Below are 19,164 nucleotides of genomic sequence, written 5' to 3' on the forward strand. Positions count from 1 at the left end.
TAAAACCTAAATTGTGGATTAGATACAAATTACTGCGCGCTATTTACCAAATTTGAGTCTTCAAATAGAAAGCGGACAGCGATCCAGCAGCGGGAGTCTCAATAACTGAACCTCCCACAAAAGGTTCAACTTGCAGTGAAAGTGTAATTGTTACAAGACACACTCTGCGCTTGGAACTAGTACTGTTATTAGTCCAGAGATAACACTTAATTAATCATGTGATTCTTAGGAATAATCCAAACATTGACTTGAGAGTAGTATTGTGTGGAATAGTCAGATATAGCCGACACGTGTTTCGACCAATTTGCTCGTTATCAAGGCCTCGGCATACAATTAGCATGCAAAATTCTCAGACCCATCGGTCTAACTTCAAAGCAAATAGTTTTTCTTAAATTGTAGCAACAGTCCTTTGAGTCACTCAGTCCCCTCTTTATTGGGATTGGTCCCAGAACACCATCCTTGGTCTCTCGACGTCCTCCAATGATATTGATATTGGATATCATTGGAGAGGACGTCGAGAGACCAAGGATGATGTTCTGGGATAGACGATGGGTCTTTGAGAATTTTGCACGCTAACTATGCTGAGGCCTTGACGGCCAAATTGTTCGAAACACTGCTATATCTATGGATTATTGCACAACCAAATACACGAATACTACTCTCGTCAATGTTTGGATTATTCCTAAGAATCTCATGATTGTTATCTCTGGACTAATTGAGTAGTTCCAAGCGAGGCATTTGTCTTGTTACAATATACTTTCACTGCTTTAATGAGGCTGTCCTTCAATAGCTCGTTGGCCAAAATAACCAAAAAAATAACCAATCCTAACACCCAGGAGCTCCTGCGCATACATGCTAATTTGATTTCTGTGGCCCATGAAATTGAAGGTGCCAGAAGGGGTTTTGAGTTTGGTCGCATCTGTTCTGGAAGAGTACAGGAATTCTACCTCGGGATGCCCAGCAATCCTTCACTTACTGTCCTGTTACCCAAAGAGGGCTGTAAGATCGGGTAGATGGAAAGCAGTCTTAGAATGACCCAGCAAGGGTCTTACTACCACGATGCAGGGACACGACTCTGCTCCAGCAGGCTGATTCTGCCCCCCCCTCCCCTCCACACCCTTTGGACGGTTGCACAGCAAGAGGAGCAGTAATACAGGCGGTTCGGTGTCCCAGCATTGTAGGAGCAGAAGTCGCAAGGGATAGTGTCGCTTCCATATCCAAGACCCACAGTTCCAAATGCACACAGTTTAGCATTTGTCACCAAGACATGACTTTACACAGTAATGGCTAGTGAAGTCTGGATCTTGATGGGCCTCCCGACAGTGGTTTCCTACAAGGTGAGCCAAAGAAGGTGAAGTACAGTGAACTTGTTTTCAAATGTTTGCCAACCGTCCAGTTCCTGGTGTTTAATTTCACTTTAGTATTTTTCACTTTAGTATTTTGGTTGTCGGGCAGACAGCTGTTCATCACCTTAATTGTCTTGGTGCTCTGGCCAATGGCCTTGTTCAAGAAGTCTGCTTTTGTTGCAAGTTTGCCACCACCTTTCTATTTGGGCAGTTCCAGAACGGTTCTGTAGAAACAAAGAGAAAGCTGTTCATGGCACTTGTATAGTGCCTACTGGCCAAGTGCTTTGGGGTTGAACTCCCTTAAGGAAGACTGAAGTCGAAGATGTAAGGGGAGTGGATTTTTAAAATGCCTGTGCCTTTTTAGCCAGCACGAGGTGGGTAGGGTGTGGCTAGGTCCCTAGCAGCAACCCATAATCTGGTGAGTGATTGGGTGGCGTGACGGGTTGCCAGGGGGGTCGGATTATGTGAGCTGCTGGTCTGAATTATGCATGGGTCGCCAAGGTGTTGAGGTGTGTAATCGAAGTATGCAGGCAAGTGGGCTGTGCCTTATGTTTCGTTTGTTCTTCCATTGAAGAGAGACTGATACCTGGTTCGAAAGATCTAGTGGAGCTTATCGTAGAGGTATTACTGGGATGCATTCAAGGTGGTGGAAATGTGTGCCTTGAAGGTGGATAGTCGCCCGATCGCAAGCTGGTTAAGGATACTTGAGATGTTCTCTTGGGCTAGGAGGAGCCTTGTAGCTGTTTTGTACCCGTTGGAGTTTACTTGTGTGGCTCCCAGGTATGGGGCATTGGCATAGTCTAAGCTTGAAAGGATGACGGCCATGTTTGCGGTTGTGAGCGAAGGTCGGGTAGGGAAAGAGGTGATGGCGGATGTAAACTTGTAGGTAGTGGCTTTTTGTCGGTTTGGTAGGGTCGGGTCTGCATCTTGTGGTGGGAGGCCTATAGAGTGCCAATGGGGTGGGGGAAGAGGGAGATCTTGTACATGGTCATTTTGGATTTGTATAGCGCCGCCTTTATTGCGAAGTTCTTTAGCTGTCTAAGGCAAAGTAGTAGTATGGTAGAACATGGGGTAGGGAGAGGCAAAGTCGGGTAGATGGTTGGGATGAGGGCCTAGGATAGATGGGATATTCGGGAAGGCAAGTGAAGGTGGAGGAGCTATGTGTACAAATGGGACAAATTTATTGTGGGACTAGACTGTATTCTATGGGGCGCAGAGGCTTTTCGGGGGTTATGCCCAGAATTCTTACTGCATGGTGGTTGTGTGACACTATAGAAATGACAAATGGAAATGGTGAGCCTGGGCATGTTGCTAGGCATTAGGCAAAATAGAATTTGAATTGTTTTTGCAGTGAACTCAATGACTTGCACTACACAAAGTGAAGATGAATCCTGGTATACAGGAGAGAAAGGTACATGGGGACATATGTAGATTTAGCTGTATGTCCTGCATGGAGCTCTGAAAATCAGACCACTTTTTTAATCCACTTGTGGGGTAGTGAGCTTCTTGATCCGTTTCATCAATGAAACGGAGGATTACTGGAATAGAAGGTGCCATTTGATCAATTAGTCATTCAGATCCAACTAGTGGTTAAATTATATTTTTCCAGCACTAGCTTTAGGAATTATCTTTGTCAAATTGTCCATAAATTAAGGGAACAAGTATGGCCTACTTCATGTCTGAAAATGTCCACTGGATGGCAGCACTGACCTTGCTTGTAATTTTCAATGTAGCACAGAATTCCATGTCTAGCAAGGTCAGCAATGCCATCCATTGGACGTTTTCGGTTAATCCATTAGAAAAGGGCATTTCCGGGAGCAGACATTGGTTGAATCGGTTTTTACTGAAATCGCAAAAGCTTTGATCAATTGCTGCTTAGAGGTCCCCTGCCATTTCCTCACATTCCTGCAGCATCCTATAGCTAATGAAGAGTAGCATGTATTGTGAAGAGCGGGATTAAAGCAGTCTACTCCCGATTGCCACTCCTCACAAGAGCCTCAATTGTGGCCGCGAGTGCAGGAAAACCCAACTGCATGGAAAAAGGCTGAACTCTAGACTCTCGGGCTGGGAGCAATTAACAATCTCTCACACACCAACAATCATAATTAATACATTCAGAACGCTGAGATGAGTGTTCAGGAATGCTTGTTCCACAACCCAGAACAATCACTGGTGTCTGACGGGTTCAGCAGCTTGGCCAAACTAGGTGACTGCATTCCTCAAATTTTTATTTTAAGCTGCCCTAAATTCACTAAGATCTATCTGTATATGGCGTGGATTACTAAGTAGTGCCGTCCTTTTCCTTCTACACACATTTCCCCTGACTAACCAACTCGCCTCTAAAATGTCTTATCGCCTCACAATACGCACACGACCACCACAGGCATAGCTGTTTGCACATCAATACTAACTGAGCCACAACTAAATGCTTTTTAGCCCTGTCTCACTCAGTGGCTAACAGTAGTGTATCAGATCTTTGGCTCGTCCCAATGCAATGGATTACGAAGTCTCAAAGCCGATGAGCACTGAGAAACCAGGAACCTCTCTAGCACACCACTACAGGTTTTGCATCTGACTTTCCCACTAATGAAACGGTGCCAAGTGTATCGATGCTGATAATGGTGGCAGACGGGCGCTGTAGAAGACCATACATTTCATTTTTAAATGACTTTCCTGAAATGCCCCCAACCTGCACATCCCCAATGTAACTGGTCTTCTGGACCGTTCCCTCTTTATGTTCGGCTCATTCACACAGGTGGAGACCGATTCTAACATGGATAAGGACGCAAAGTGTGTTTTTGACTTGAAGGCGTTGGTGTCTGCCTTATCTTGTCAAATTTGGTGCAAGAGGTGCACCCAGCAAGCCAATTTAATTGAGTCTTAAATTTGAAAAGATTATAATTTCAAGATGGTTCCAAAAAAGAACTATGTACTTGCACTTTGCAGTCATTAAGGCGCATTGCATCCATTTTTCTCAGTGGCGTGTTCTGCAGCTTCTTGGCTCTGTGTACAATTACTTAACCCTCCCATCCATTTTCCTTGCATGCTACTTTGCAAGAAAGTGTTTCCAAAAATCAGACAAAGTATTGTATAAAGCTTTATCAATAGATTTGTGGTGCGTCTGTCTACTTATGTCCTTTCAAGTTACGTGCACCATTGCTTGGCTAAATAAAAAGGGGGTCCCGTGGCAGTTGGAAGGGGTTGGGCCACATTATAACAGTTAATGAAGTCTGGTACAGTGTATGTGGAGGCCAACCATGGACGTTCCTTCAGCCCTTAATGCATCGACAGCAGCTTGCCCTACAAAACGAAAAGTTTGGTTCCTTTCTGGAGAAAGATGGGGCCAACTTTTTAACATGATTTATGTAAGAACGCGTGCCAAAATGTTTGAGTAATTTCATACTTTTGGCGTTTGCTTCAATTTGGCCATGTTTAATCCTTTTGATTACATGGTCATTTTCAGCCTTATCCAGCTTGGCCCTCTCCTTGTTGGTAGCCCATACCATCTGCATATTTCCTTTTTTTTTTGGTTTATTTTTTTACATGCAGTTCCTACATTGTCTTCAGCTTCATAATTGAATTGCATACTGAGTAAAGTGGAACCCTTTTTGCCTCTACATGTTTTGACGCATAGGGTCTACATCCTCCTCACATCCCAGTCCCCTTCCCCAGCACGATAGCAAAAGTTTTGTCTCCTGTGTATTTAGTACCACCTCAAGAAACCTACACTAAAAATGGGCACGCACCTTTCCATGTCGTTGTTGAAAGCCACTGAACTACCAGAAGTCATGCTCTTTGTCACTGACCCTGTTCTTTGTCTTGATGTGGGGAATTTTACTTCGTCATATGCTTTTTAAAGGGCTGGTCTATCGCAGTTGGCATCCTATGTGGTTGTGAAGTTGAAAGAGCATCAACCTAAACATAATTTTCTCTATTCCAGGTGGTGGCCTTTATCCATCAGATCATGTCCAGAAGGAAAGCTCCGACGTTAGTTCTGGACCAAACCTGGGGAGATTTCCATAATTTTATTGTGAGCTGTTGCAATTCGTGGACTTATTTTTTTTTAATATATATTTTGGGCAGTTTTATAATGAAATAAAATGTTTTAGTTCACCTGTTTACATTACTTGTGTAAATGTTTTTTTCTTTTCGGAGCTGGGGCTTTGCGCCATGTAGGCAACCAGTTTCTTATTAGGCCTCCTATGGGCCATCTTACTATGAAAAGTTGAAAGGATTTGTTGAAGGGATTGACTTTGTGGCATCGAATCAAGAGCTGATGGCCCAGAAATTGGAGTGTTTTCTGCTGTGAACCACTAACTCTTCAGAGGCCATCCTATCAACAAATGCGGATTCCAATTTCGTTCTTATGGTAATGTGAAACCCCTGTTACTGTTCCACTGGAGAAACCGGCAATCTCAACATACATCTGTATATAATGGCTTATGAGCTGTGTGTACTCTGGAAGGAATAACGGTTCTAAAATTATTTCCGTAGCTGTAATTCCCAGTGCTTTGGAGTGACCTGTTCAAAAATAATTGGGCAACTCTGCATATGGTCCTCGCAGCCTGGTCTAGTGAACTGAAGCACTTTGTCAATTTTAAGTGGGTCTTTTGAAGAGATGCATCCTGTGGAATGGTACAGAAAGCAGTAAGAGACACAATTACTTGTAGTTTTTAAAAAGGTGCTTCAAATGGCCTAACAAGCTGGAATTAATCATTCTCCAAGGGCACTTGCCTTACCTGTTTCGGTTTCTGTGTCCAGGCGTCCGAAACTGAGCGGCACCTTTGCTTCATTAGCTAGTTGCAGTACCATTTTTGATCTGACTTGTAATTTCAACTAAATGTTTACACAATGGTGCAACTGAGAACACTACGGTTCTTTTAAGTGAAATGGCCATATTTATTAGCACTATATAAACTCTGCTTTAACCAAAATGTTTTTTTTTCATGGGGATACCCCGTCTTGATTTCTTTAATGTGCTGAGGGCACAGTGTATTTGGGAGAGGGTGAAGTTGGGGTGCGATTAGTGTCTAGAGCAGTAGTCTACAAACATTTGGCTTAAGCAAAATGTGGGCAGGTGGAGCCCCCAAAATGCCAAATGAACAGTAAGTCCAATTGGCTATGAACTCTCATGCGCTGTCACTTTACTCCGCCACATTCTCTGGACCCCCCCAGCATTTTTTAAATGCCTTTGTTCAAACATCCAACCCCTGCCCCACTCATCAAAATCAGCTCCATGGCCTAACACAAATATTCACACAGCAAGCACGCTTGATCATTAATACGATCACCCATCATACTCTCTCCACATGCATCCATACACATCTTTAAATAAACATACCCTCTGCCGGACCATTGGTACTGAAACTCCCTGCTCCATTATGTGTGAGGAGGCGCAGGAGCTCCCTTTTACACATACAGACATGCAGTTCCCCAGCCACCATTTCCAGCGAGCTATGCAAGGCTGGCAAAGCAAAACACCCCCACCCTTGCATTGAGCATTTGCGGCTGGGGAACTACTGTTAAAAGGAAAGCCTTTCAGCCAGCCCAGGAGCACTCCCTCAGCTAGAAAAAGCAGAGTGCTTAGTTTCACTGGGCTGGCTCCCCCATAATGGGTGAGGGGGTTGCTGGGTCGATGCCCTCTCTCCCATTATGGATTAGCTCCACTGCCCAGGCCTCCCCTGCCACTCCCTGGGCTCCCCATAACCAACCTACACCCTGCAAAGTCCTGGGCTCCCCACCCAAAAAACAACCCCAGGGTTGGGACGAGCATGGCAGAGTATAACAAAGTTGCTCACCGTAGTGACTACCTTACTCTTAGTCCATAGTCCCCTTTCCTCCATACTTTTGGGACATTCCGTCCTGTGGGACAGGACTGGAGCACTTTTGTAAAAAGCATCAAATTGTAAATTTGTTCTTTTTTATGTGTGGTACTGCATGCAGCCGTAACCCTGACCTCCTTCGAACCGTCCTGCGCATCACCCTTCAGTCCTATAGCCAGGTCTGAGACCATTTAAGCAATAATAGAGGGTACTTATTAGAGGGGATGGCGGGCGTATGGAGGAAAGGACTATGGACTAGGAGTAAGGTAGTCACTACGGTGAGTAACTTTGTTATACTCCTACGTCCCATACTTTTGGGAGCTTACCAAGCACTCCTTACAGAAACGAGTGGATGAAACTCCTTTACTGAAAGAGGTTTTGAGAACAGCTTGCCCGAACTGAGCATCAGCCCTGGAGCTCAGGTCTAAGTAATGTTTCACAAAAGTTGGTGGGAAAGCCCATGTAGCTGCATTGGCAACGGTTCGATGTGTTTACAGAGTGACTAATAGATAGGAGGCAATGAGGGGAAAGCATACGCTTTCATGTTGACCCACATGCTGCAAAGAGGACCACCTCTGGAGTGCCCCATTGCTGGAAAGTTAGAGATATTGCTCACACTCGTAACTGATGCTGACTGGTGCCTGAATTAATCTGTGGTCATGTCGAGGTGACCCGGGATGTGTGGAGCCTGGAGCCAAACAATATACTAGATGGCCCAGCCCAAATTTGCATGACAATATCCAAGGAGAGGATTCTGTTCTGCTTGTTGATGTAAAAGCTCACTTTAAGGGAGGTATTCAAAAAGGTAGCTGTGGGCTGCCGTTATCCCACACCAGGGGCGAACTGTCACAGGAGCAAGTGAAGCAATAGTCTCCCCAGGGAAGTTGGGGGGGGGGGGGGGGCAGGGGGGTACTTGCGTGCCATCCTAGCCTCTTAATAGCCCCAAGCAGGGAACCTCAGGTTTAACCCTGGTTTTATAGCCGCCTCGAGCCAAGACTCTGTACAGTTGGCTCCAGATGGAGAAGCCTCAGGGCAACCCCTGGTATCCAAAGCTTAGCCCCAAATGGGGAACCTTGGAAGATCTGGTATTGGGAGATGGCTGCAGGGCAGGGCCCCTCAGAGTAGTTTCCAGTGCGTCTCACTGATCGAGACCAAAGAGTACCCAAATCTGAAGTGTTCTGCTCCCACAGAGAACCGCAGATATTTCATATGTGGCCTCCAAGTCAATGTGCATTTACACATCTTGGAAGACCACCACACGGAGTCAATCGCCCTTCCAAAGACAGTACTTTATTTAGCAAGGGCGAGATCAACTTGACTTTCTCTTGGCAAGATCAAAGAGTGCGCAGGGCAGCACTGTGAAAGGACAGCAGTACTAGCCCCTCCCTTACTCCATGAGGGGACAGTCTGTCGGAAGAGGTTTGATGGGTGGGGTAGGAGGAAAGGGCAAGCCAAAATGACATCCCCCCACCAGTCTGGGGGGGGGGGCGGAGGGGGGGATGGTTTGCCACGCCTACAGACTGGACGAGATTCGTCCTCCCACCGAGTGTAGTGTGACCCGACAAAAAAAAGTTAGTGCGCGGTACAAATGTCCTTTCATATTATCACCACCGGAGTGGTCCTCTGGTGGCTCTGAAAGAGGAGGGGAGGTTGAGTTAGTGGGAGGAGGCAGGAAAAGTGCAAGAGAGCAGTGATGTGCTGTTGGGGGCCTCAGCCCGGTGGGTCTGTTTGCTGGGTGTGGGGTGTTTGTGGCTGGTAGTTCAACTGTTTTTGTTTTGTTGTTGCAATGTAGTGAAGTTCGTGCAGTTTGTTGTGCTGTAGATTTTGTTTGTTTGGTTTAGAGTTTGAGAGGTGTATGCAGAAAGGGAAATTGTTAGTAGGGTTGGTTAGTTTGCATCTATCCTGAATTGAGGCGATCGGCGTGTGTAGTCTCCCCTGATGCGGCTCATTCCTGATCTGGGTCCGACTGGCATAAGTTTCCTTACTCTTCTGGCCCCCACCTCTAACATGCTCTCATAGCTCCCCTTATCCTCCCTTCATACTCCTGTGGCCAGTGCACCCGCCAATGTCAACCTCTCAGTGGTGATTGCCAAATCTCAACAATTCTGCACCACTGTGGTACCTGGTGGTAACTAAGGAGCGGGCAAAAGTGTTGGTGGGATTGTCTGGGGTAGTTGACTCAGTCTTCGAACGTGCTGCCTGAGTTCCAGTCTATCCGGTGTCACCTGTCCAGGTGCTGTGGGAGCACCCTCCCGGGTCGCGGATGTGTCCTTTCCGGTTTAGTCGTTGTCTTTTCGGTTTTGGTTTCCAGATTTAGTCTGTGGTGCTGAAGAGCCAGGTTTTTAGTGATTTCCTGAATTTTATGTGATCTTCAGTGTTTATTTCTTTTGGGATGTTCCAGGTTTTTGCGGCCAAGTGGTAGAAGGTGCCTCCAAATTTTTTCTTATGCTATGGTTTGAGTTCTAGGCAGATTTCGTTGCTTGATCGGAGGGGTCTCGTTGGTTTGTAGACTCATTTTCTTTTCTAGGAATTCTGCTCCTTGTCCGCATGGCGACCCTGATACCCCCTGATCCCAGAGAAGGACCAAGTCTGAGCCCTAACCTCTGTGTACAAGGGGCCTTAGCAGAAGCTGCCGCCAGGTCCAACGAATGGGTCCATGTTGACCACATAGCACCAGTCGACATGAAAGTTGGTGTAAGGGAGGTATTCAAAATGGCTGCCATGGCAGAACTGAGTCATAGGAGAAAATGAGGCAACCGTCCCCTTGGGAGTCAGGGGACTTAAACACTTAGCCTTGAAACAAGGATCCTCGGCTGAACCGGTGCTGGGCGATCTAGGATGTTTAGTGGACATGACCCAGAATTAGCCTCCAATGGGGGAACCTCGGCAGAGCCGGTACTGGAAGGCCTGCTGCCGATCACCACTTTTACCCCCCCATCCCCGACAGAATCGGTACCACCACACCCAGATCGTGGGACGGTTGAGGAATGTATCCTACCGACATGACCATTGGAGGATCCCTCGACTCCGTCGGTACTGTATTTGGAGGAACCTTGGGTTTTAACTCTGGACATATAGCTCCCTCAAGAGGGGCCTTTAGCTGTGTCTCGGTGTGACAAGCACCAGAAACGGAGATCTCCGTATGAACCCCGGTATCAAGAGCTGAACCGTAGCACCCAAATGGTGAACCTCGGAACCACGTCCGGTTTTGGCAGATCCTCTAAGACCCTTTGAGAACTCTGGTGTGCCCATTAGGCCCTTGAGGCACCTCTAGGGGAATCCCTGGTAACAGAGCTACACAAGCCCCTCCCGGTCATGGGATACTCTCACCGATCGGGGCTGCTCATCGGCTTATGCCTCATCCTAATGAGGCAGAAACAGAAGACGGGTCCTTCACGCCTAAGGTTTAAAAAAAACTAATCTGAGCCGCCTGGGATGGGGTGGAACAGGAGTGAAAAGACGCTTGAAATATGTCCTCATAGGGTCGGAGTGCATGAGCATCTGAAACTTCCCAAAAACTCATCCTCAGCTGAGGGCTTAGGAGGATGGGTGCCAGGAAGGTCCACCCCGAGCCGGGTCCACATAGATCAGAGGGGCAAAAGCAGGAGGGAGTGAGACAGTATGAGGCAGCAGAGCCCACTCGCACTGGTCAAAGAAGGGCAGAATGGGTTACTATTGCCGAAAGGAATTCTCCCAGCACCAGACGATGCAAATGTAGGTGTAAGGGAGGTATTCCAAATGGCCGTCATAGGCCACGCAGGTTGGCCCGCCATTTTGTGCCACCTGAAGAGAACTGCGTCACATGTGTAGCTGAGGCAATTGCCTCTGAGTCAGGGGGCTTAAGTGACACTTTAGCCTTACAGGAACCTCGGCAGTGGTACTGGGTGGTCTTGGATGCTTAGTCGACATCTTCGAACCAGTCTCAAAATTAGCCCCCAACGGAGGAACCTCAGACAAGCCGGTACCAGAGGGAATGCGGTCCCTGATCCCGCTCCACCGCCCTCTTTGCCCCTCAACAGAACTAGTACCACCACAACCCTGAGCGTGGAACAGTTGAGGACAATACCTCAACGACAAGACCCTCCGAGAAGGTCTCTCAGATCTGTCGATATAATCTTTAGCCGCCACAAGAGGAACATCCGGTTTCAACCTGGTGCGTAAAGCTCCCTTAAGGGGGGGCCTTGAGTTGGAACTCAGTGGTTACAGCGGGGAAAGCTCCAGAAATGGAGCCCTGGGGGTGAACCCTGGTATCCCAGCACCCAGTCGAACTGGGCTTAACTTAAGCACCGTGATGGTGAACCTTGGAACAATGTCCGGTACTGGCAGGTCCGTCTGAACCCTCGGAGGAATCTCCCGCTGACCCCACGATTTTGCAAACGCCTCCACAGTCTGCCAAAATTATATCCAGAGCCATTCTATTTTGGAGTGTCATTAATCTAACTGCCTTCTCTTCTAGGGTCATATTATACAATGTCCTTCGTTCCATTTATCGTTTTTCTAATATTCTGGACAGTCTCTGTATATTCCAGGAGTTTATTGCTTACCCCCAAAATGGGATGAATGATTTAGCTATGTCTTCCGCAATTAATCCTGTCATCCCGCAGAGGCCTGGATCTAGATAATTTCGATATGTCTGACGTTTACCAGAGGAATACACCAGGGAAAAGGATCCCGAAGTAACGGGTCCCTCCCCAATTTCTAGGCAATCAGGGATAAGCTTTTTCTCCACATATAAAATAAACAGGATCACCTACATTTATTGGTTCTTCTCGTACGTACTGCAATATTAATGCATCTATTGAATGTCCCTACTGAATAGGAACCTTTCTTTCGTAGGCAAAATGGACCGTGCGAGGATTGTAATTTATAGTATGAGGGGGCACTACATGCTTGTTTCCTACTGGATTCATGTGAAAAGTGAGTACAGATGATTTATAAGGCGCATAAAGTCTATTTTCTGGCCTTACTGGCCCTAACTCTGATATCACTCTTGCTCTGTTAAATATGGAACAACCTACAGGTTCCATTACCACTCTTTCAAACTGACCTGTAACACACTTATTCCATTTCCCATAAAATAGTGCACTTAGTGATGCATTACATGACGTATTGAGGAGTAATGGCTGTTCATGCCAACCCATTCCTTTCCCGCCATGTTGGGGTAAATGGGAGCAGACCCAGCAATTCGTTCTGTTCAGGATAGTGAGTCATATTGATGATCAAAAGCAACGTGTTATTATCAAACCCTTCTGTCTTCTAGTGGAGGGAGAGTATAAGAGTACATGGTCTGGACTGTCTGTGCCAGGTACATTGATAGCAGGCAAAAGAGCTTAATGGATGCACGCTCTCCAGATACCATAATACTGGGATCAGTGTACTCAAAATACAAAGTTGTAATCATGACTTTCCTACAGCGAATCCTTCTAGACATTTTATAGTCTATATCACGTGTTTGTGCCCTCCCTGACACGTGTGAAATGAATAAAAACACTCCCTGGGCAGGGAATAAGGCACAAAAGAGCAGGCTGTGAGAGTTCAAGGAAAAGTTTATCTAGATCTCAGAGCGCTCTGACCACATCAAGGTTACAACACATTTATATAGTAGATCTACATTTTTAACATATGATGCTTCGTTGGACCTGGATTGGTCAGCCGTGGTGGTGTCTTGGGTGTGGGCATCAGCTCTTCCTCCGGGTTGGTTGCTTGTTTGGCGGGAGGATTGACGTCGGACATTTGTGCTCTGGATGGGTGAAGGTCGGGTCACTGAAACACGGTGGTCACTATCTAAGCTAAGAGAATACATTCTGAGTAATGCATGCACTAAATAGTTGATCAAGACACTAGTGTCATGTTATACAAATCACTCGCGAGTTTATATCTACACATTTGGGTTATACAGGTCACAGGTTTATGGGCCTTGACCACTATAATACTGTCATTGAACTATATGGTTAATCTCACAAGAATCTCAGGTATGTGGCACTTGTTAGTACTGGGCACGATATATTGCACAGGGGTCTAATGTTAGTTGGGGGTCTGTTGGGTGGGTTTCAGAGCATGGTTGGCAGTCTGGAACATGAAAGGGATGGCTTGCAAGGACACAGGGTTAGAATGGCAATAAGTTTCAACTGGCGAGAGTAAGAGGGCAAGGACACTTCTGTGGAGATGGACGAGCTCTGTGCTTGGCTCATGTTGGTTCACATGCAGGACAGTGATCTCAGAGGAAAAGGGATGTTACATTTATTATTTGTTGCAAGCAGCTCCGGCTTCAGCGTGAGAATGGAGTTGCAGAGTTTTCCAGTTGGAGCGGGGACCAGGGTGGGGGCCATGTGCTCCGAGCTACTACTGCGGCGGCAAAAGGGAGAGATGCATTTTGTACTATCGCAGTGAGGCCTGGTTACCAAGATGGAGTCGAAAGGGGGTACAAAAAATGTATGCCCTGCGTCATGCTCGGTGGTCCAATGTACGTGAATGTAACCAAAAGTTAGCATTGCAGAAGGGCGAGAGGCGTACCAACCACTAGAGGCACTTGGTCCGAGTTTTGTGCTGAGAAGTGATGGTGGAGAGGGGCCCATTGGCCCCTCGCTCCCACACACACGTCATCAGCGTTGGTGCAGGAGGGAACAGAAGTGAGTATAGGCATTGTGTGCAATCCTTCTCTCCAACAATGTTCGTCGTGAATAATTTCTTTACAGCAGCACCCGTTAAAACAAAGCGTTCAAGAGGTCAGCAAAGCGTCTAGGCCAGTTCTCATTAGCCCGAATTGCTAATCATGTGGCAGAATTATTGTGACTCTGCACAGTGCTCCAAAGACTTTAGAGCAGGCATCAATTGTGTTTGTACCATATGCGCCCCGCTTGTTCACACGGGGTGATCAACATAGGTCATTCATTTTTTTTCAAAGATAGCACCGGGAAGCCGCGTTCCAGAGCTCTCCATTTGATGCAGATTGGTACAGCTCCCACGCTCCACTTCCCTAGGCCTCCGATTCCCAATTCATCGTGGTGGGAATAGAGGCAAAACATGTAGATCAGATCACTTCCGATTTTGAGAACGTAGGTTGTACCTTATTGCTCCAGGTATTGTGATCAATGAACAATGCAGATTCACTTCCAGATGCAGGCTCCGTGTCAGCCTGTGATGATGCAGGTTCAGCTGGGCAAAGTTGCGGCACCTTTAGCCCCCTGCGTGGCAATCTTTTCAGGCACTTTCTCAGGCTTGGGCAGTATTTGTGGCAGAGAACTGGCGATGTCTTTGGAGTCAAGGGCAGCTGTTTGTTTCTTGTCTGGATCAGGCAGCTCTTTCAACGGAAATGGAATTCTTTTTGTATGGGTGGCATGAATCCATGCCTTTCGACCATCCACTCGGATTGCAGTCTGCGTTTCCAGGAGAATCTGGTACGGGCCCCTCCACCGAGGTGCGAGCAAAGACTTTCTCTCAGTTCTTCACCAGAATCCCCTCTCCTGGCTGCAGACGATGCCCTGGGCCTGTGTATCTGACAGGAAGAGCCTCCTGCACCTGCTGATGAATCAAACGTAGTTTCTGAGATAACACGTTACAATAAGTCCCCATTACAATTTCGTAGGCGTAGTCCAGTCCTTGCCTGCAAAGACGTGTGCATGCACAACAAAGCTAGGGGCAGCACATCCGGCCACCTCAATACTCCCTGAACAGATTTTGCTTATCTTATTCTTCAAGATTCCGTTCTGGCGCTCAAGACCGGCACTCATTGGGTGTCTGGCCGAATGGAATTGTTTATCAATCTGGAGGCCTGCACAAATCTGTAATATGGCAGCAATAAAATGCGGGCTGTTGTCTGACCATATGTTTTGCTTTTATATAGCGCCTTATGTATCATTGGTATAGTCTCAAGGCGCTGGTAGGTTGAATGCCCTTGGGAACCGAAGTTCAAGTCAGTAGAGAAAAATCGAAAATGCGTGTGAGCACCTGATGTGTGCAGCTGGTGTGGCATTCGTGTGATAGCTGCTTCTTAGCGGTAGGTGTGGTGGTTGAGTGATCGGGAGTATGTTTGTTTTAGCAGGTTTTTATCCAGACTCCAGACCGATTCTGGCTGTGCTAGGCCTGAGGAACGCCTAGGCTGGAGGGTGTGTTAGCAGCAGTGTTTAATTAGGGTGATGGGGAGTATGAGGCAGATGATGGTATGAGAACAGCTATACTGAATGGTGTCATAGTATCCTGTGTTCTAGTTGAGTGGTGCTGTAAAGAGGAGAGTAAGCATGGAGATGTGATATGGTGGTTTAGCTTAGGTGTTTGAGATCGGGCCCACTCCAATAGTTACATGTACTCCATCCGTTCCATGCATTACGACAGTTTCAAGCACTCAAAACCGATCACTTCCATGCTCTTTCATGCATTCCATCCCGCACATACATCACCTGTTTGCTCCACAACTCGCCACCCGCTCCACACCATACTCTACATCCGCTCAACACATACATTGGCTTAACACCACTGCACCCTGATTGAATTTGGTGCAGTTGTGAGGGCCAGCAATGGGGGTCACAGACCCATGCACGTGTAATTGCAGGGCCTACAGGCCAATGGAAGGTGCTGGGCAGGATTGGAGGCAGGGGGGACAGGGAGAGCGGATTGGAGGGACACATGAGGAATATATGAGGAAAACTAACAAATAATTTAAAAAATGACGCAAAACACACAGGAGCAGGTCATGGGGGAGGACTGGCCTACCACATGGCCACTGGTGCCGTGGAGTGAATGGGTGAAGAGGCGCCAAATGGGGTCAGAGGCACTGCACTTACCGTGTGCTCAACGACCACGCCGGAATGAGGGCCAGCAATGGAGGTCAGACCCATGCATGTGTAATCGCAGGGCCTACAGGCCAATGGAAGGTGCTGGGCGGGATGGGAGGCGGCTGGAGGGGGGGGGGCAGGGAGAGCGGATTGGAGGGACACAGGAAATAGGAGGAAAACTAACAAATCATTTAAAAAAGGATGCAAAACATACACATGTTAATGTTAAAGGACATTTGTCCTTTTGGGAATAGATACTGGTTCTGACCCATGTCTTGGGCTGTCCTAGTTGAACAATACATCATCCGATGTAAAGTCGCCAGAGTAGTATGAATTGGACTGAGTATCAAAAACATTTCCTTCTCTTGCACTATTCTGCTGATGTTGGTTTTGGTTCTGATTCGGGTTGTTATTTCCTTGGTTATTCTGATTTTGTGGCATCCTAGTGTTTCTATTTTGTCCTTGCGTTCCCGGGCGACCTCTATTCTGCCTTCTCGGGGCATGTCCATTCCTATTCTGCAAATGTGGGCACTGTGCTCGCCAATGACCTTCTTCCTTACAATATGCGCATTGATTCAGTCCAACTGGACCTCCATGCATGTTGGAAAAATTCCCTCATTTGTGCATTTCCCCCGCCCCTATTACCTATTATTCGCTACCTGTTGCATCAATACCCTTGTTTTTAGATTCACTCTATCCCTCACCTCTTTCTCTGTATTTACTCTATTCCCATAGTATTGTGCCATGTGTAATACTTCACTGTGATTTTGCTTGGCGCGCACTTTCAGACGTCATTAAATTTTGAATTTTCGGTAGCAACCCTCTCACATATTTGTCAACAAATAGTCTCTTCCCGGGTTCAGTGCTCAAATCTTGGCCACTAAAATCTGTAAATACTACTTAAAATCTATTGAAATAGTCAGTAGCCAATTCATCTTTGCCTTGCAGGCATGCCGTTAATTGTCCCAGATAATTCTCCTTTCAGGTACCAAAATCTTTAATTTCTGTACTATTCGCGCTGGTAACGCTAACAGAGCTGGTGATGGCTTTTCGCCAGCTTTTCTGTCCGTATCCTCCTTTATCAAATGTTCCCAGGTATCACCCAAAGTATCAGTGTCCTCTACATTCCTAATTTGCTTCCATATATCTACCGGGAGAATCACAGGAAGTAATGGATCAAAATCACTCATTGTAAAAATGGACGATTTCAAATAGGACTCAATCTCTTTATAAAATCCTGCCAGATTCTTCCTCAAATCAGGGATTGTTTTATATCGTTTACCTCTTGTCTAGCAAAAGGGACATGCCCATACTGTTCTGATAATGGGCTTCTATTACCCTTGGTGGATTTCCATCAGCGGCAGGAATTTCTTCTTTTGGCATGAAGGTGGGAGGGACTTCTCGCATGGGAAATATTAAATTGGTCCTTTCCTCATTAATTGGGTTAAGCACTATAGGTAAATCGAGGGAAAACGCAGTCTTTCCAGTTTCAGGTAAAAACGCTCTTTTGTATATTGTCATTAAATTGGAGGGGCAACAATACTTCTTTTCTAAACGTTCATCTTGCAAATACTCAACCATCGCCTGCAATACTTTCCTCTGCATCTTTTACCGTACACTCATCGAACGTATCATGCACCTCCATTGGAGAAATATTAGCATCCATAATCCATCTAAGCGCTTCTCGTGTGCATATTTTCATCTCCTTGCTAACAGGTTTTGACGGCAGAAAAATCGCCGTTTGACATATGGTATCACCTGTTTCCCTTTTCTCACCTCTTCATGCAAATCATCAAGCTCATTTTTAAATTCAAATAGCCTGTCTATGTGCTCTTTTATTTCTGTTGCACTTTCCCTTGTACGTGAAAAAGCATTTAGATCCCGTAGCTTCTGCAGTGCTAACATGCCGGTTAATTCCTTCCATTGATCTATAAGATACACTCCCATGCATTCTAACAATACCGGTTCTCCAAGCTTCTTATAGTCATACATTGCATTCAGTGTGGATCCCTCGTTATTTCCTTCAATGTATGTTTATGCCCATTCTTTAAGTTCTTCTCTCCTCTCCCTGCTAACCGTACTACGGGTTACTCTGGTGCTTCCTCTCTGTACAGGCCCCGCCTTTGTAGAGCTGCCTTCTCTGGCAGCTGCTAATGCATACTCTGTCGGTGGTGGGGGGGGTAATGGTATCATGTGCGCAGGGGGAGATGGTGCACTTGGAACAGGAATAGGGGGTGGCAACTGAGGTGGAGCAATGGGTACTGGTGCAATTGTGTCAATACTGCTTTGAAGACGTTCTTGTCTTTTTTCATTCAAAATTTTATTAGTTCATCTGCTGCTTGTAACTTGTTTTGGATATATCTTTTGTATGCCTAATTGGATACTCCTATCCCCTCTTCTGATATCCTCAGTCCATTTTAGCTCTTAGATCTAGCGCTTTTTCTGTGTTTGATTTGTGCCTGCGCGCATGTTTCTCCCTACTTTTTAAACGGAGGTTTGCTTCTTTCCTCCAGTCTCTTATGACGTCAAATGTCGTGGAGCATGCTTTTTTCTGCAGCAGTACTGATTCTAAGTACTCTATTAGAGCCATCTCAAAAGTACCATCATACGGCCACTGCAAATCTACTGCATGTCTGGTCTGCCTATACCAAATTTCATTAAACATTATTGCTCCTATACCATATTGCAGATACATCGCAAAAGCTGGCGACACTACGGGTTGCGCAACCTGGCCATTTTCCAAAGATTGTCTACTGCAGTGGAAAAATCCCACTAGACAGGAAGACAATTTTCCAGGCATATTAATCTTATTTGTACCTTATCCTGGGCGTTTGATCTTGCAAGAGCAACACTTAACCAATATCAAGGCTGTTCAGAATCGGGGCACGACTCACCTGATCAATCAGTTTGTCACTCAAGGCGCATTTCGTCCGTATACAGATGCAACCAAGAATCGCTGTGACTGCGTATCTGGCTAAATCTGCCTCGTTTCGGGACCCTCGATGCTCTTGGGCTGCTGCTCGTTGATCAGGGACCGGTTATGTACAGATCTGCAAAGGAGTCTCATCACCTTCACAGGGGCGCCCCGAACACCTTTCGATCCCGGCTCGACAGCCTCGTCCTCTATTCGTTTTCACCTTCAAATTCAATGTACACGATGGAGCAAATGGGGGAGAGTCCCTATTCGGGTGCCATTTTTTGCTAGGCCCTGAAGACCCTCGCGTA

At 46.4% G+C, this 19,164-nt stretch overlaps 1 protein-coding gene across 1 annotated transcript in view; it reads left to right on the forward strand.

Annotated features, from left to right (window-relative positions):
• The window catches only part of ILF2 (interleukin enhancer binding factor 2), a 39,338-nt gene extending 33,871 nt beyond the window's left edge, over positions 1–5,467 (forward strand). The window contains exon 15 of the mRNA XM_069651221.1: positions 5,287–5,467. The gene's annotated coding sequence lies outside the window, so the exon portion shown is untranslated. The remainder of the gene's footprint in view (positions 1–5,286) is intronic.
• The last annotated feature ends 13,697 nt before the right edge of the window (positions 5,468–19,164 follow it).

The sequence above is a fragment of the Ambystoma mexicanum genome, chromosome 1p (genome assembly GCF_040938575.1).
Source record: "Ambystoma mexicanum isolate Mex_15411 chromosome 1p, UKY_AmexF1_1, whole genome shotgun sequence".
NCBI classification, from domain to species: domain Eukaryota; kingdom Metazoa; phylum Chordata; class Amphibia; order Caudata; family Ambystomatidae; genus Ambystoma; species Ambystoma mexicanum.